This window comes from Zeugodacus cucurbitae, chromosome 4 (assembly GCF_028554725.1).
Source record: "Zeugodacus cucurbitae isolate PBARC_wt_2022May chromosome 4, idZeuCucr1.2, whole genome shotgun sequence".
NCBI classification, from domain to species: domain Eukaryota; kingdom Metazoa; phylum Arthropoda; class Insecta; order Diptera; family Tephritidae; genus Zeugodacus; species Zeugodacus cucurbitae.
This window is the reverse complement of record NC_071669.1, coordinates 39373278-39393451: the sequence shown is the minus strand read 5'-3', so window position 1 is coordinate 39393451 and position 20174 is coordinate 39373278. Positions and strand designations below refer to the sequence as shown.

Genomic DNA, 20174 nt, shown 5'->3' with positions numbered 1-20174 from the left:
ATTGTCTGACCACTTCTGAGCAATTGTTTTCTTCAGTCGGTCCCATTGTTGATAGTACAGGTTCGAATTAAGTTTGCCCATAGGTGGTGGCTCTAAGTAAATTATTCTCTGTCGTCCTTCCTGACCGTCAATCCTTGCTTCGGAATCGGTCAAAAATTGGGAATCGGTCGGATACTATCAAATCGAATTTTGTCTTAATAAAGCTAAATTATAATATGCTCCAATTATCTGATTTTCATAAATCGTTAAAGCCGTATTTTACTAACAATCTACATCTACATGCCTACTTCACATACTACTAAAATAAATTATTTCCTAACGAAGAGGAAAGAAAGGAAATAGGAAATGACAGGAATTGCAAAAAAGCGATCCACTTCACAATTCTCGCGCACTTAACAAGCAAAATATTTTCATTGGCACTTTTTTGCGCTGAGATTTCTCCTATTCAGCTAACATTGCATACAAGCACTCACACATTTACCCATTGTTGGCTTCTATTACACACACACACACGCGGACATAATATAAATGCCGCGAATACGCGCGCTCATTCATCTTTCTCGAATCACTATTTTGCATCACGTATACGCCACCGTGGGCGCTGAATGAAATAAGCCACGCAATCGCCCATGAAAGCGTCTGCCATTGCTGCCACTTGCTGCGTGCGTTCTGTGAGGCGCTTGTGGGTTGTGCCCTTAGCTGAGGGCTATAAATATGAAATCAAAATGTGGGAGGCAAAAGAATTATGAGGGAAAGTGTTTGAATGTCTTGCAGCTACAAATATCCATGCGCCCACGTTAAAATCAAGCAAATATATATATGTATGCTTTTAAATAGCAGGAGAGCAGTGAAATAATTTCATTCACATTCAGTCTGTTGCCCGCATTGCATTGGGCAGAGTGCATAATTTGATTATATTTATAAAAAATTTAAGAGAAAATAAATAAAATGTTAAAATATATGGTCAAGTGTTAGGTCGTCGATCGGCCGTTGGTCGTTCGTCTTCCCTGGAAACTTGTTGACCCAAAATATTGCGGCTCAGCCTTACAGTGCCGGCAGAATCACTTAAAGTGCCAACGAGTGAAAGCTTTGGCGAGCTTTCCTTTAACTGACAGCCGCACAGCCGAAATGTGACGCTGCGCCGTCCAGATTAAACTGAAAAAGACGAAGTTCTATGGGTTTGTGAAATTCCAAAAGTGTCAACGAGCATAAACGAGTTGTTAGCTCTGTCTAGCTGCGAAAGTAACAGTTATGAGCGCGCTGCTTCGTCTGGCATAAATAGATTAAAATGCTTTCATGCCCGGCTGCCAACTCCACTGCTTGGTATCGGAAGCTGTGAAGGTGTAGTGGTGCGTGTATCAACCGTTATGTGTTATTATGTAGCTCTGCCTTTTGTATTTCTTTTGTTTTGTTGCTTTTTGATTGTGTTTTGTCTGGTTGTCTTGTCAGCAGACTGTCTGCAGTTCCAAGCATTATGTTCATATATTTCCCGATTTTTATTTTAAGACATTGTTACTGTTGTTTGTGCGTTTATATCAGTAGTCTTCAGCTTGTTGTTGGCCTGTTCTCTGCTGTGTCTGGCGTTAGTTTTGTCAAGTAGCTTAATTTTAACACAACAATGCACACAGCATTTCTCTCTCTGATTATTTTTTTTATCCTCTCTTTGTTGTTGCCACACTTGTTTATGTGCATTCTAACGATGATATTTACATTTTTACAAGCGTTTGATGTGTTCTTTGCTTAATGCTAATTGGTTATTTATACACAACTGTCTGTCAATGCCATTTGCATTTTGCGGTTTGCTTCTCAATTGATTTTTCGCATACTTTCAAATTAAATTTAGCAGTTTAAAGTTATTCGTTATGTACAGCCGACGATGGAGTAGCAAATAGCAGCAAAGGAATCAGTCGGAAATGTTAAAGGTTTATTTTGATTCATACATGTCCTATTTACATAAAGTGCAAATGTCGTACACATGTCCTTTGGAAAACTGAGGTTGGCCGCATAACTCATTTAATTTAATCAAGCTACAGAGTTGAAAACTTAAAAGTGCTGGTCACCTCCTTTGATCTTTGACATTTGTTTAGACAGTTCCGATATCTGTTATATTATAATTTATTATGCGGATACATTTGATTGTTTTCTAACGACTTAATTTATAATATTTGGACAACTCTTTCAAATTGCTCGCTTTCATTTTGATTATTTTGAAGTCTGTATCTGTATCTCTATTATGTACAAGTAGCTATTTTACGATAGACAGACGAAATTTGCTGTATACATGACAACTGTCTACTGATCGGCCGCAAATGAGTATCTGAAAGGGGTTTTCAATATGAGCGCTACATAAAACAAAAACGGTTTGGGATATCAATGAATTTGTGTATTCCTATGAAAGTGCATTCGATGCCATTATGTATGGAACTCGATATCTTTTGCATGACCGCCACGGGCACGCTTGCAGAAGTGCAGACGCTGAACTCAGTTTTCGACGGTTTTGAAGCATAAATCGGCCGATACTGCTGCAATTTCACGATCGATATCCGTACAAAGTTTATCAATCGTCGCTGACTTGTTGGCATTTATCATAGACTTGACGTAGTCCCACAGGATTGTGACAATCGCTGTGTGGCTTGTGGCGCCATCCTGTTGGAACCACAAGTTCATATCATCCAATTCGGGGGAAAAATATTCTGTTATCGGTAGCGATTCCCGTTCACACTAACGTCCCGGTCTTGATCATCAATTGGAAGAAGTACGACGCAATGACGCCGCTAGCCCATAAACCACACTAAACCGCATGAGTACGTGTGAATAATGAGCCTCATCGTCGAAGACGATTTTTCGATTTCGATGAAAATCCGGATCATGTCAAGTTGTTGCTCAATCCAATTCACAAACATACAACGATTCTGGTGGTCAAGCGGCTTTAGTTCTTGCGTCAATTTGATCTTGCGAGGATGTAGGCCAAGATCTTTTCGCAAAATTCGTAACAATCCTTACGAAAATATTTATACTATTTATATATTATTTACTTAATTGCGAAATTTATTTGTTTAGTACTTTTTTGTTTCTGAAACCAAAATGTATATTGATATATTAAAATTATGTAGATTGTTAATCTTAAAGGAGTGCGTGGACACTCTAGTATCCTCGGGCATTTCAACTTCACTCAGAGGCTATTAGATCACCACCATGTCCTGAGCCTAGCCCTGGCGGTCTTTTCTGCGCTCTTATACCTTAAAAAGAGGTTTAATTTTTGTAGCGTTTTTCAAGCGGAAGTGACTGTGACTGCCTTACATATTGAAGGTAATTTATTGTTACGAAAAGCATCATCTTTCGGGCTGGTGAAGAAATGCCAGCTCTATTGCATCGTATCACTTCGTAATCAGACTAATCGGTGCCTGGCCACTGAGGAATCGCAGGAAGTTGCAAGGCTGATGAGTATATGAGGCGGTACGTCAGTCTCACCCACACTGGTATTGGAACACATATTTATATAGGAGCACCATTATCCTCTTGTAATTTGCTTCTGGATGGATGGGCCTTAGCAGAACTGCAACAGCAAACATTTCCTAAGATTTCCAGTTTTTTGGAATACCCCGCCTTTTCATCCTCGCGAATTAGCGGATATAGAAGTAAAAACCCTGTGTAGATTTGTGCTATGTTCTAAGCGCTTTGTCTATTCCAAAATTTAAGTGAGGATGTATAGCATCACCAACGACTATCCTTAATAGTCTAAGTGTGTTTCCTCTGGTGGGGAACGGCCTTTGGACCTAACCTAAGCTAACCTTAGTTAATAAATAGTTCAATAGTTTGTGAGACCAGTTGAAATACAAATTTTATAAATAATTTTGTGTTGTTTTCTAATCTCAACAAGTAAGGAAGGGCTAAGTTCGGGTGTAACCGAACAGTTTATACTTTCGCAATTTATTTATTTAACTTTATTTATATTATATAATACACAATTTGACCCACATATTCGTCATATATATTGTATAAAGTCCATTGAAAGTTCGAAACCATAATATTAAGTTAGAAGCACCGAGGTCCTAGTGTTCGATATATGGGGCTTAAAAACCTATGGTCCGATTTTTGCGATTTTTAGAATGGGGCTGCCACACTATTAACATAGTATAAGTGCAAAGTTCTGCAACGATATCCTCACTTGTGCTTACTTTATATATTGTAAAGTAAACGATTCAGAATGTCTTCAAAGTTCTGGTATATAGGACATATCATTGGGATGTAAGGAAACTATTACAAACCAAGTTTCATTGAAATCGGTCGAGTAGTTCCTGAGATATGGTTTTTGACCCATAAGTGGGCGACGCCACGACCATTTTCCATTTTGTAAAAAAATCTGCAAAAAAAATGGTGCAGCTTCCGTCTGCCATTTCTTATGTGAAATTTAGTGTTTCTGACGTTTTTCGTTAGTGAGTTAACCCACTTTTAGTAATTTTCAACCTAACTTTTGTATGGGAGGTGGGCGTGGGTATGATCCGATTTCTTTCATTTTTTGACTGTATTAGGAAGTGGCTAAAAAAACGACTGCAGAAAGTTTGGTTTATATAGCTCTATTGGTTTGCGAGATATGTACAAAAAACTTAGTAGGGGGCGGGGCCACGCCCACTTCCCCAAAAAAATTACATCCAAATATGCCCCTTCATAGTGCGATCCTTCACACCAAATTTTATTTCCATAGCTTTATTTATGGCTTGGTTATGGCACTTTATGTGTTTTCGGTTTTCGCCATTTTGTGGGCGTGGCAGTGGTTCGATTTTGCCTTCCTATGGTGCCAAGAAATAAGTGTGCCAAGTTTCATCAAGATATCTTAATTTTTACTCAAGTTACAGCTTGCACAGTCGGACAGTCGGACAGACGGACAGACATCCGGATTTCAAATCTACTCGTCACCCTGATCACTTTGGTATATATAACCCTATATCTAACTCGTTTAGTTTTGGGTGTTACAAACAACCGTTATGTGAACAAAACTATAATACTCTCTTTAGCAACATTTGTTGCGAGGGTACAATAATTTCTCACCTTTTTATAAGGAATCACTCTTTCGAAACATGGAAAATATTCAAATGAAATATAAAGCAAATAACTTTCTCCACACCTTCTCTTCACTTATCCCATATTGGCTTTGTTGCACATGGATCTAACTGTTTTCATTGCGAGATGCGGTGGGCTCGATAAATTTTGCCTTGAACTCACAGCTAGCGCTGTAGTATCTCTTATCACTAGTATCTATTGCTTATGCATTATCGCCTCTGTGACACTTTATATGCTTTATGCTTGCATTTCCTTTCCTATTTCCATCGAATTCCGTATATCTGTCGACTTCAAGGATTAACGGCAAATTTCACATAATTCGATTTGCAATTATCGCTTGCTCAGTGTTTTATTGTCTCCCTAATGGCTTTTGTCATAGAAATCAGCATTATCATCACTCTTACGCTCATGAATTATGGTGAGAGAAAAATTGATTTATACAAACATTAATGAGCTTTAATTTACTTCCTATTTGTTTCCCATAGCTTTCGCCTTTGCCCCCATTTGTATAATATATACCATATGAACACTATTCATATCCATATGCCTCATTTATGCTTCTCACTTTTTCATCTTCGTCATCTTCTTCTAATGTTCGTTCCCAATCCGCCTCTCATACTGTTAAATGAGGCTTGTTTGTGTGTTGCACGGCTCGTTTTTACGATGAGGCAAATTGGCGGGTGAGTCGAGTTAAAATCCGATTTGCTTTGCACGCACACACACACACCTACTCACTCTTCGTTAACCTTATTCAAACCGGAAATGAGTGATTTTTCATAATTTCATATTTTTTATTTATTTATGTGCTGCAGCTGCTTACATATATACATATATATGACATATATTTGCATACATGTGTGTATGTGTGGGTTCTTCTTGTAAGCATTCGTTCATTATGTTCTACTCGCATTTCAACGCTAAACATTAAACACTAAATGCTCGTGTATCCCAAATGGCATGTAATCCAAGCTGCTGGCTTTGAACGTTTTTATGTTTGTATATATGTATGTATATACTCGTATATATGTTTTGCGAACCATATACATATCTGTATCGCATATGAAATGTAGGTCTTTGGGGTCTTTTTTAGTATTGTTTTTTTTTTTTTTTTGATTTTGTAAACTGAACGTTTTATTTTACCTCGCTCCGTCCAGCTGGCACATTAGGTCTCCATTACCCCACCGCAGAGGTCCATATAAGTAATAACTCACACAGGCAGCTCGGTTACTGCAGCTCATCAGCGTCGACACGCCGTCTGCCTGCCCACTCTGAACTTCAGTCCAATTCCGTCACACAGTTTTTTTTTGTTTCAGCGTACATGCATGTGTATGTGTGTGTGTAAGCGCACTTGTAATTATTGTCATGTGTGGATAAATCAAAAGCACCATACAAGTCCCGTACGCTTTGTGGAGTGAGCGGGGCGAGTGGGGCCAGCTCGTTAACAAATGTCAGTCCATTTGTATGGCGGAATGCCAAGTGCTGGCAGTAGTTTGATGAGGGATTTCTGTTGCTATGACAAATAATGTCACATAAACTTCAAACACAGCTCTACAAACACACGGTGCACTATTGATGTGACTGAGTGTGTGTGTGTATAAAAAAGGTGGCGGTTTCAGAAATATGTAGAAATTAAATTAAAATAACGCTGACCCGCTGACTTTTGTTGGACTGAGCTGGGATTAGAATTCCATTGGATACGATTTCATGTCACTTCTTTGAAAGATGCCGTTTTTTATATATTAAATGTGTTTAAAATGTAGACAAAAGGTCCGGTCAAAAAAACTAACCAAAAACGAAAGGCCCTTACTTCAACTGGTTTAAGTTGCTTACTAGAACTTTCCCTTGGTAGGAGCTCAAAGCTTACCATGTGAATGAAGTATTATTGATTTGTATGCAAGATGGGCAAAGTAAACCGATTACATCCACCGGACTGATAAGCAATTGTAATCGTGTCTTGATTTTCAATATATGTAATTATCTCCCACCGAGTAGACTGAGTCAAAAACATTTCGATTGCATCAACTTCGACGAACTCGAAGAACTGGCCCGAAGTCCGTTAGTCTCCTTTACAAATTGTTCAAAGGCTCAAAATGCTTTGTTGACTCTGGAGAATGTATGGCATCCATTTCTAGGCGGCATCACAAAGAACCGTCGACTTTAGCTGTCCAAGTGGATTGTCTTGCGTAAGCCTCAGCCCTATAATCCAGCCTCTTACGTCTTGCGTAAGCCTCAGCCCTATTATCCAACCTAATATTTAATATAATGATTCGTTCCTTGAGAACTTTTTAACATACTCGAGTTACTTACCGTAACAGCGGAACTCACCCCAGTTGAGAAGATACATAATTCTGACCATCATTATATACGCTTCGTAATACCAATAATGGGGTCTCGTTGGAAAGGCAATTTTAACGAAAAAAATTTCCAGAAGAAAATACTCGTACACAGTCACCACGGCATTTAAAATTAAGATATCACAAGAATTAGTATGGGCTTAAGTGTGGGGATATTAGTTATAATGTAAACCGTAGCACTACGTTAAAACACCGCATGCATATACTTATTTTTCCATTCTCCATTTAAGTATGGTTAACTTTAATTTCCATCTAAAAAGCTTCAAGTAATCCGTTAATGTTTCACTTAACTATCTACTAAGCTCGGAATACATTAAAGTAATAGAAAAAAGTAATTGCTTTAATGATAGCAATACATTATTCTTAACATGCTCGTTAAGATTTCTAAACGACCTTACGAGTTAAAAAACGATAAAAACAACAGTACTGCACAAAGACTTTACGGAGTGTGTATCCATTAAAATCTCTTGGTAATTTATATTTCTATCTCTTTACTTAGTAGTTCCACGTTTATTACAAACTCATCTCTTATTATTGCACACATTTTGTTTTAATTTACAATTCATTATCGTCGCCACTTCTACGGAGCTTTTAGGGCATCATCATTTGCTTTTGCTATTAATTTTTTGAAGAATTCGGCGTTAAACATGCTCATACCATATATCGCTCATAGCCATATGCAGATAAAGAAGAAATTGATAACACTGGTATACAGTGGTTTTGTTGCCCTGGATATGAGACTAATTTTAGAAATATTTATGCTCACAATTCACGAAACTATCAATGATTTTGTAAGAATTGCTCTCAATTTTTTTTAAATCTTTATTTTCATTTTAATTCAAAAAAATCGGAAAACAAGAAATAAAATGACATAAATGTTGAAAATATTAGTTATATTTTGAAAGATTAACAAACATTGAAGTAAATAGAGAAAAAAATGTTAAAAACTTATACTATATTCCCTTAAAATGCCTTTTATTAGCTTTTCTTTTATAATTCTTCTTTGGACAATCTCTTTTTAAACACCAGCAGTAATCTGCCATCATCATGACAATCCCAGCGACCCTGATACCGTTTTTCCATCATTTTTAGATCCTGGTGGAGCCGCTCTCCCTGTTCTTCACTATAATCCTCTAAATTACCCGGAATTTATCTAGATGATTGCGAAGATAGTGTAACTTTACTTTACTTTTGGAACGTAAATAGGCCGAGGAAGATTTTCACTGTGTAGTATAGGACATTTTGTAGATTGTAAATCTGGATATCTCCAGGTTTGATTAAACCTTTAGCATCAACAACGCAAAAGTAACAATCATCGAAATGATTTGTAGGCTCCATCCAGATCATCGGAATACCAAAGTCTAATCCAGAACATTTTCTTTTTTTCCATAACCGTAAAGACTCAACGCATAACTTACAAACTTTATGAGGAACCCATGGTTTTTCTAGTTTGTCCATTTTAAAACCGAAGTATTCAGTGTAAGTCTCCTTGACAAAGTCTGTGATGTTTCGTTGTTGTTTTGTTGTTAAATAAACACCGCAAATATAACAAAACAAATCAGTACTATATTTACACTTTCTGCTTGGCGAACTCATATTTTAAAAGACAAAACAAATATATATTTAAATATGTGCAGTGTCTCAGCGGTTCTGCGGAGCAAAGGGTGGGAATCGCTCAGAGTAGGGATCATGTGATGTTTGCATGCGCGAAAAAGTTGTGCAGAAGCCTAATCATGACTGATAAAACCGATTTTTATGAATAAAAAGCTGATTATTGTTCAAATTATAAGATTTGTGAAAATCATAAAAATAAGAGCACATTTAGTACTTTCATATATATATTCGTGATCTGGACACTTGAAAACATAAAAATTTTCACAGGGCAACAAATTTTTTTTTTTTTGAGCCCGAGCCCGCTTGCCGAAGTCCAGACGCTGAAAAATTCCGAGTCCAAAAATATTCGGTTATCATTGAACGGTAGCGATTCTCATTCCGGTCTTGATCATCACGGAAGAAGTACGGCTCAATGACGACGCCGGCCCATAAACTGCACCAAACTGTTATTTTTTCGGGATGCAATGGTGACTTATGGAGTACGCATATTTTGTTTTTAGCCATTCAGCCAGAAATGAGTAAATTTGAATAATTTCGACTCGTTGTATGATCTTATATCCTTCGACGATTAAAGGTCAAAAGAGCGGGGAAAATATGGTGTCGTTTGCTGTCCCTATCGGTCTACTTTTGTAGCGTCCCTTTTGAAAAACCCTTTATTTCTACATTTCCATTGTTCGCTGTTTCAAAACTAAAGTGCTCAAATTGATTTCAATTAAAAACATCATTTTGAACTTAGGAAAAGTCAAACATATTATATAATTACCATCGCTTGCCCCACAATCACCGCAATCTGACGTCAATATTTAAAATTACAATTTGAACAAATTAAATTTCGATACTTTTGATCCCTTCACCCTTCAGCATTACATAACAATCGAGTGTGATTTCTTAATTACAGCGCGCTGCAGCGCCTTAAGTGGTTGTGGTGAAGTCATTAGCGTCTTGATGTCTTGTCATTTAACAATTTTAATGGGTGTGATCCATTTTTATTTTAGAATTGTCTGTCTTTAATTGGTTTCTTCACACACGCATACACACTTTGGTGTAAAAGTTTCAATTGACAAATCGGAAATATTTTGACAGGGGCGTTGTGGTGGGTAATTGCTACGCTTTTTTCCTTGAAAATTTATTCACTCTCACTTCATCATAATATCTATGTATCTACCCAATTATCTCTCTCTCACTCTACCTATGTCGTTCTACCTTTCTTAGTTTTGGCATATGATTACTGTTTCAATAAATAAGTACTTGAAAGTGCCACTTTAGGAAAATGTGGAAATTTTCCAAATTGGAACTTAAGTGTATCGCTTTTGATATACTCATAGATATACTATATACATACATACATACAAGTACGTTATAAGCGTTACCAATATAGTCTGTGTTTTTAACTATATTATCCGAACCTCCACTTCAGCAACTTGAAGTGATAAATCAAGTTTAATTTAATTACTTTTCAAGGGGTGGGTAATTTTTTTGCGTCGCTTCCCACTCATTGATGTTATTATTTTTCGTTGGAATTTTTCACCATTCTTTAGATTTTTTTCTTCAGAAACATGTGAATACAACTTTGTGAGTGAAGTGAAATGGAGCAAGCTTAACCTTCTTGTCTTCTTTCTACTATACCATTACTTCCTTTGATTTTTTTACAAGGCGAATTTTTCCATAAGGGAACGGATATTAGACTACTACCTACTCTTATGCTACAGATCTCATAGTATTTAGTCTTTTGTGAAGACTGAATCAAAACGTCAATCAGGAGCAAGTGTTGCAATAGGTTGAGAGTACTCTGTTAAGCACGTCGAGAGCCTGTTTAAAGGATATGGAGTGGTTTGAATGTCTTTAGTGGAGATTGAGAACTTCATTTTTAAATTTCCTGAAAGGCGTTTTTGTTTCAGCCAAGTGCCTACATATATGGGTAATGTCAGTAAAATCTTAACGGTAAATTTTATATTCTTGAACAAGGTCTTTATTAAATTTCAAAAGACATTTCCAGAAGACTTTCTTTTTTCTGATTTATTATTTCAAATACATACATATATATAACAGTTTCATCTAAATTAAGTCCCGTCAAATACAGCTGTACGCCGATGATTATATCAATATTTCAACTCCCAAATAAAATAAACCCTATGTCTTCCTACGTAATCTGCAATAGCAAAGCATTACTTTATTCAAAATGTATGTAGTATTAAGCAAACAGCGCAAAAATGTGCCGTTAATCATTTATAAAACCTAAACTCTCATCGCCCCTCCAACCTCAATTCAATGCTTTATTGCACTTCATTCATTTCCAGGGTTTATTTACGGTTTCATGGCAGCGCAACAATTAAACTTAACTCAATTTAGCGTTAAAATCCCATATTTTTTATGACCCGCCGCCACCAACACCAACGCATTTACTGCACAGCCACATAAGTACCGTTGCTGGCATACTGTGTTTTCCCTGAAGTCAGCTGTGGCTGCTTGAGTGGACCCTTCTTTGTCCATTTTTTTCCCAACACAAATTAAACAAGTTCCCCTTCTCCCCCCGCTTATGCTGAAAATAAACGCGTTAAGCTTCCCAACCCTCGCCGCTGCATACATACTAATTTACCGCATAATTTTACTTTATGCGTTGATTGAGAGTTGGTGAGAGTATGTCATCAGCGTTTCGGTGTGATTACTTTGTCGTCCATCGGCAGCAGTTGTCGCCGCACTTTCTTTTTTTACGAGTTTGTGAGCTTACAAATGATTATCGTGCGTATCGTTGGTGTCAAAGGTTAATTTTTGCAACTCCTTGAATTATCATTTGCGATTCAGCCGCTGCCCTGCTCTCGATTGCATCATTAGTGACAGAATTGATTGAGTTTACCAACATAATTTTGGAAATAAAACAAATAAGCAGTAGAGGATACAATATAACAATAGTTAGAATATATAGGGTGATCAAAGTAGAGTTACTTTTTCAATATAATTTTTTGACAGTACTGTCAAACTGTCATGTTATTTTTGTTCAGTTTTGTTTGGCATCATCATGGAAAGTCTTACGCCTGAACAACGTTTACAATCTGTTAAACTAATCTACTACTAAAATTCACGTTCTCTAAAGATAGTGTTTCGCGCTTTGGTCAACTTATGGTTAAAATAATCGGCCTACTGAGCGTACTATTCGCAGCACCATCAACCATCTTGAGACCCAGCATTCATTATTGGATAATATTCGACCGAATAGACCACGTCCAGCACGCGGTGAAGAAAATATAGCAGCCGTAGCTAAGAGTGTAGACGAAGACCATGGAGAGTCAACCGAAGACCAACTCGGACTGTTCGTATGGAACGACTTGGCGCATTTTACGTCGAGATATTAGATTGAAAGCCACATTGCTTCGCTCTCTGTACTCTTGAAGAGTACCAAGAAGATCCGACGTTTTCGAGCCAAATTCTGTTTGGCGATGAGGCCCATTTCTGGTTCAATGGGTATGTAAACAAGGAAAATTATCGCATTTGGGTGGAAGAGCAACCTAAAGAGATTCAAGAGCTGTCATTTCATCCAGGAAAAAAACTGGTTTGGTGTGGTTTTGTGTGGTTTTGTGCATGTGGAATCATCGGTCCACATTTCTTCAAGATGAGAACGTAACCGTCAATGGCGACCGTTATCGCGTTATTATAACAGATTATTTGAAGCTGTAAATTGTTGGCATCAATGGATTTATTGAGAGTACACTTCGCTGAGCGGGTTAGAAATTTCACGTTTGGACTTTATCCAGTGGTGATATGTAAAGTCTTAAGTCTATGCGGATAATCGCGCTTCGATTCCTAAACGTTTGATAGCAAATGGCGCTGTGTATAGTTAATTCTGAAAATCACATCTCAGAGCTGAAACGTCTTGTATTCGAGCGAAGAATCGAGTATGAGAGCCTATTCTCCGGCAGCTTGTGAGTGTAATGAATATTTATTGAAGCAATTCAGTATTTCATATACATATATTGAGTGCAAACCGAAAATCCTCAAGGCAAATAAACTACACAAATAGTAAATCATCTGCTGGCATCTTGTCTTGATAAGCGTTTTGTAATTGCAAATTTCGAAATTTCTTAAACTTTGCCTTCTGCAACACCCTTGCTTCCCCTGCTCTCCACCAGGGTCCCCTCATCACCGCATACCAGGAATTTCATATCTTACCAAAGTTGGTTGCATTCTACAGAGGACGTGCGTGTGTGTGTGTATACGAGTGTATGTAGATTGGGGCAGTGGAGCACATGCAAGTTGAAATATGAAGAATGTTTCCTCTTCGTACTCTTCGTATATCTCACTTGCTGGCTCTCCTTTTGTAAGTGTGTCCTTCGAAAGCTTCGTTGTAAATTATTTTCCTTTGCCTGTTTGTTGTTCAGTTTACTTACAGCTTGCGGTTTTATGAACAAAATATTGTTTTTGTTTTATGTTGTTATATTACAATGCTTATGCGCTTGTTATTGTTGTTGTGTGCTTTTATCTCTTGTCATGTCCCCGTAGCAATCTTCAGCTTGTTGTGTGGACTCTTACAACCAAATGAATATGTTGCCGCATGTGCACCAACACATACAAACACACTTTTATTATGTAGATACATATGTATACGTGTGAGAAATGTCCATTTAACTACGGTGATAATAGTAAATTTGTTTGTATATTTCTTCATTTTATATAATGAAAACACCTAAATCTATCTACCAAAACGTTGTTGAGAAGGCCTGCACACTTACGAGTGCATGAGTGCATGAGTATATGTGTATATGTATTTGTGTGTAGAGGGAGTAAGTGTTGGCAAGCTGGAGCTTGATATGTTAATCTACACAGTTAGTTGTAGTTAGACTGTGTGTTTACTTTAAAGTTAGAATTATTTGAGCGTAGATTTTGTGCAGGATTCTCAAACAAATTGTCATTTTAAGTTAAGAAAGTCTTTTAAAGTGCATTTATTTTGTTAAAACACACGATAATTGTTTGAACATTTTTAAGTTGAAACTTTGTAATACGTCTTCTAGGATTTTTTGTATTATAAATATCGTTGATGTTGCCACTTTCTGTCAGTTTATATACAAATAAAATAAAGTGAAATGTAAGGTTATCAAATTTGGTAATACGACTGGATTAAATTACCACTTAGCTTGAATTATAAAGATTCAACTTTTTTTGCACCAATTCAAGTTTCGTGCAAAACATTGACAAGTAAATATAATTACTTAACCTAATTGGATTAAAAAGAACACAGAGAAATCTGTTCAGCTATATTTCTAAATATAGTTCAGGCAGTCCTCTCTCGACGAACCAAAACCAAACTCTACAAGTGGCTTATCATTCCCGTCCTGCTTTATGGTGCAGAAGCTTGGACGATGTCAACATCAGATGAGGCGACACTAGGAGTTTTCGAGAGGAAAATTTTTCGCAAGATTTATGGTCATCAGAACATTGGCAACGACGAATACCGCAGACGATGACGACATTGACATAGTTCAGCGAATAAAAAGACAGCGGCTACGCTGGCTAGGTCATGTTGTCCGAATGGGCGGAAACACTCCAGCTTTGAAAGTGTTCGATGCAGGACCCGGCGGAGGAAGCCGAGCAAGGGGAAGGCCTCCACTCCGTTGGAGGGACCAGGTGGACTTGGGATCTCCAACTGGCGCTCAATTGCGAAGGAAAGAGAAGTGGCGCGCTATCATCGATTCGGCTATAACCGGCTAAACGGTTTCAACGCCAATCACATACATACATAGCTCAGGCGTTTGATAAGGTATTTTTCTACCTTTAGAATTTTATAAAACACTGCAGTCTTATTTAAAAATAGACAATTTACGGTTAAAGTAAGAGATTTCGTATCTGATGAACGATCGATAAGAGCTGGTGTACCACAGCATCCACTTTTGCGGATGACACAGCTTTAGTGAGCCGAAACAAATGCGCCGCCAAGAATATTAGCGGAGAACTTAAGTTCTGTAGAAGAATGCCTAGCCAACATGTTACGTTTTCGCTAAGACCAGAAACATGTCGGGCAGTTAAAATATACAATGCCTTAACACCCCAAGCGAATGAAGTAACTTATATTGGTATTATTGGTATTCTGCTTAGAGCAATTATGTGTTCACCATGGTACATTCGTAGTGCAAATATCCATAAAGATCTTGGATCTATGGTAAGGATTTAAGTAGAGGACCGCAGAAAGAAATATATACCTAATCTCCGATATCACCCATTGGCTAATGCCTTGGTACATTCTTGTTTGCTTAGACTCTATCATAAAGTTCTTAAGTCGGCTAATGTCTTTCCAGAAACTTGGTTGAGTTCACCGAGGAGTTTAAGCGTTAGTCTGGCGAATGCTGGACATTGAAGGAGGAAGTACTTGGCTAATTTCTCTTCGCCTTCCTCCAAGTACTATTGGCAACTTGCGACTGGCTTGATCCCGAATCTCAGGTCGCTAGGACTTGTCTGGTATAACAATTTGGTTATAACATAAAAGATATCATCAAACAAATTTGCACTTGCAATAATTTTTGGAAGGAAAAATTAAATTTCTCTGGAAATATTTTTTGTTTGGAAAATTCAGGAATTTATTTATTATTCTTGATGTCATTTTAGTTCTTGATGTGTGTGCATTAGTGCAAAAAGTTAATTTTATATTTGGAGGCACACGGGTTCGTACTTATTTCCATATACGAAGTTATATTTAAATGTTGATTTTATTATTTTTTAATTTTTCTAATATTTTTTACGACGCTGTGCTGCTAAGAGGCGCTCTTATAGGCTCCATTATTTCGTAATATTTCGGCATCGATTATTCGCCATAATAAATGCCTCAATTGGCTGGAATTGCCACTGAAGCAAATTTATTACAGTTCAATGGAATTTGAAAACTTTTCTCCAGCACTCTCTCTTTCTTTCTGCGCGGCTTTGCTATTGAAAATCAGACTGTTGCATCTGATTTGGATTGCGCAAGGATATACGTAGATGTTTGGCTACGGATGTAGGCGGAGTGTTGGTAGTACTGTGAGTGCCCAACTTTGGCGCTTTGCAACTAATAATAATTCCAATTTACGCCAGAATGAAAGAAGACCCACACATACACACCCACAAACGCGCGCACAAACACTTGAGCAGTTACTTGTAAACTTAAACTAATGGAACTCAAATGCAAAGCACATTTGCTCGCTGTTTATAAATTTCTAAACAAACGCAATCCGAAGAAAGTCCTTTCTGCACTTTCTATAACGGCACACACAATCACATGCATACATACATATGTATGTATATACGCGCACTTGTTTGTGTACAAAATTACTGATATCACAGTTGCCACTTGCTGTTATCGTTGTTGTGGCTGTTGTTGTTGTTACTATTGCTACTTTCTTTTTCGTTGTTGTTGCAACATAGTGTCGTTGCTTTTGGCACTTTTGCTGTTTGCCATTTGCTGTTTGCTGCTTGCTGATTTTCCGTTTGCCGTTTGCCGCGAGCAGCTGCTAGCTTGGTTGTTGTTGTTGTTGAAATGTGTCCTTAAAATTTCATTTCTAAATATTCAACTTAAAAGTTATGTAAATATTGAGTTGAGAAAGTTTTAAATAACTTTCTGATTGCTGCTATTGCTTGCCACTACAGCTGGCAGCACTTGCCACCGCACACACACATACACTTTCACTGGCACACACGTCACATCGCCAACGACACAGTGCCGTTATCCAGTATTCCTTGCCAGCCTGGCTGGTATGCTCCGCTGTGTTTTTGGTTCTTTTTGTTGCATTTCGCCTCCATAGAAGCTTGTTATCAAAGTGGCGCCAGTTGGTAGCTTCGGTTTTACGATCAACGCTACCGAGACCCCCGACGCTGAGCCCCGTCTAAAGACGCGCACTCCCAGCAAGTGCATGCATGTGTGTGCGTGTGTGCGATTCTACTTGTTTGGACGAAAATGTCCACCTAAAGGGTAACTGTCGATGACTCTAGCGCCGCTGCAGTTCTGAGAATGTGCGAATGTGTGATAATTTGTGTGCTCGTAAACGTATTTGTTGAGTTCAAAGTTGGCAGGAACAGTTTGACAAATAATTGTCATACCCTCTTCCGCTCTCCGAAGTGCAGCGTGTGTAAGAACAAAGCGGAAGTATGCTACCAAATAATTTCCGTTTGCAGACTTCATTCCAGCAATTGTTTGTAGGCAGTTAGTTAGTGAGGTTAGGTTTGGCAGTCTTCTTGTAAATTAAAGTAAAATGATGGCAATTTTAGTTGAAAGCTCATAAAACCGAAAGCTAATTTGTGTTTTCCCATCTCATAGCGGTGTTTAGACCAATTTTAAGATCATAAAGGGACTATCTGATGTGTTTTGCGAATACACTGCTTATGGAGAATTAAAACCGGATTGTATCGTCGGCTAGAAATAAACAAATTATTGAGTAATGAGCAGTTTCACTTACCACACATAATCCATCATATGTACATATAACGGGTGATCCCAGTAAAGGAACTTTTTTTTTTGTCAGATCACGCGGCAGTCATGTCAAGCTGTAGTGATATTTTGCTTCAGTATTGTTTGGCATTTCATCGTGGAAAAACTTACGTCTGAACAAGGTTTACAAATTGTTCAACTTGATTACGAAAATTAACCATCTGTAAAGAAAGTGTTTTGCGCGCTTCGCTCAACTTATGGCCAACATAATCGGCCTACTGAGCGTACTATTCGCAACACCATCACCCATCTTGAGACCTAGCATTCATTATTAGAAAATATTCGACCGAATAGACCACATCCAGTACGCAGTGAAGAAAATATATCAGCCAAAACTGAGAGTGTACACAAAGACCGTGGAGAGTCGATTCGGCGCCGTAAGCAGCAACTCGGGCTCTCGCCATGATCGCGATTACCTGAAATTGAAGCACGTGATCACGGCGACATTTGGTTTCAACACGACGGCGCCACTTCCCACACATCGGATCAATCACTGGATTCATTGAGAGAACACTTCGGTGAGCAGATTTCACGTTTTGGGCCGGTCGATTGGCCACCAAAATCGTGTAATATCACACCGTTCGACTTTTTTCTGTGGGGATATGTAAAGTCTAAAGTCTATGCGGGCAATCCCGCTTCGATTTATCACGCGTGTCATTCGCCAGTTTACGGTCGAAATCCTCGAACGAGTCATCGAAAGTTGGACTTCATGGATGGATCATCTGAGATGTAGCCGCGGCCAATATTTGAAAAAGATAATCTTTAAAAAATAAATGCCAAAGATTCTTCAATCGAATGATAATAAACATTCCCCATGCAATTTGAATTTTTTGTGTTTTTTTTTTAAGTAGGGAACCTCGAAATGGATCACCCTTTATATTTTAGCGATTCACAAATATATTTACGCTATATGTTAATATAAATATGAATTTAGTTCAATAAATACTGCTAGACGTTTCAGAGAGCCATCCGGAAGAGCATTATCTGTATTTCATACCTGGATATTTGAGTAAACGAAAAAAACATTGGTATATACGAATGTTGCAATAGCTCCAAGCAAATCTCAAATAAAAATCCAAGTGAGAAAGATATCAATTCCAAGTAATCGGATGAGTGAACCCAAATCAACAAAGTTCATGCCAAATACTCGCTGTTCCCAATGAAATTCATATAAGAAAGTTTTATTTGCTTGTTTGCTCACTCGTTGACTTCCGTAAACTACCAAGCCGAACGCGCTTACGACTCAGTTAACTTCATACTTGAATACATTTTATATCGTGTCCTGTGCGGTCTTTTTCCGTTTTTCATTCCTTCGGTTTTGCATCCATGTTTTTTGTGTTTTTTATTCTCTTCCACCTCGACGCTCAATCTAGCCTAATGATGCTTATTTAACACCCTAAACAGAAAATATAATTTTTATTTTTGAGAAAACACCAAAGCTTGCCTGCGGAGGTTGAACTTTCGCGCAGACTTTCCGCGTTATCATTATCACCATCGCCGTCTGTCCGCCTCTTCTTAAAATGTCACAAATTTTAAATCTCATCAACACGAACACACACAAACAAACGCAAAAACAAAATCTTCTTGTTCGCAAAGCATTTTCCGAAAAATTTCACGGATTTTGTTTGGCGCTGGAAATTAATTCAATTTATGTGGAGAGCAAATTGTATTTGTAAGATTTTTAATGCATAATGTGGACACAAGTCATTTGACTTGGCAAATGTAAATGCATTTAAAAATATAAGGAAAACTTAATGCGAGCCGCAACGAAATTTTTATACCCAACATATAATAGTGACATACGGAGAGTTATAGTAAAGTATTTTCAATAAAGAACCTTTACTTTTATGAATCTCTATCAAATTTCCTGCATGGCATGACCTGTACACTCGTACCTGCCTCCACAAATTCGTGTTAATTACAACACGCGTTCGCGTGGTCAATTCATACAAGCGTGAAGATTAATTACATTTGCATAGTAAATTTATTAATCAACAACTGTCGAATTGATAAATCCATGGCATTTATGCTCCTTTTGATATTGAAATATTCAAATATTTGCCGCCGATTCATTGATTGCGAGGCAAAAAATTTAATTTCAATATAAATAATCAACTGCCGAATCAGAATTAAATACGAGGACACCTAGAGGAGTTTTAGTGACTTTTAAATGTTTTTTTTCACTTAAGTCTCGGGATATTAAAATATTCACTGTATCTGGTTAAAAAAGACCCTCATTGAAGTTCCTGTCCTTAAGCATATTTCTACAAAACTATAAGATATCTTCTCAACACATTTATTTTTTCTAAATTATTCAGTAATTTTTGTTTGTTTCCATTTCAGATATGTTCGCGATTCCAATCACAGTAATTACGGTAAGTTGTGTTAAAGGCCACTCATAAAAGCTTTGGAAGTAACAATTTTACATTTGTGGTTTATACTGACAATATCATGACGATATGAAGGAATAAAACTTGCTATAGGAAACTTGGAGCAATATTAATTAACCCCGGTTTTAGAAATTCATATGGTGAAACTACGAAAATGTATCTTCCTATTGGAAATATGATTGTCTAAATTAATTTGAGAGAGAATAATCGCGTTTTTAGACAGGAGCTAATTGATCAATTAACCGGCCTCTGCTCGACTAAAACGCTTATTAAGATCGATTTACCATACAAAATAAAATCTACATTTATTTT

At 37.5% G+C, this 20174-nt stretch overlaps 1 protein-coding gene across 5 annotated transcripts in view; it reads left to right on the top strand.

The window, feature by feature from the left end:
• The window catches only part of LOC105214398 (bifunctional heparan sulfate N-deacetylase/N-sulfotransferase), a 190400-nt gene that overhangs the window by 53854 nt on the left and 116372 nt on the right, over positions 1-20174 (top strand). For all 5 annotated transcript variants that reach the window (XM_054228624.1, XM_054228623.1, XM_011187783.3 and 2 more), the window contains one exon: positions 19816-19847. The gene's annotated coding sequence lies outside the window, so the exon portion shown is untranslated. The remainder of the gene's footprint in view (positions 1-19815; positions 19848-20174) is intronic.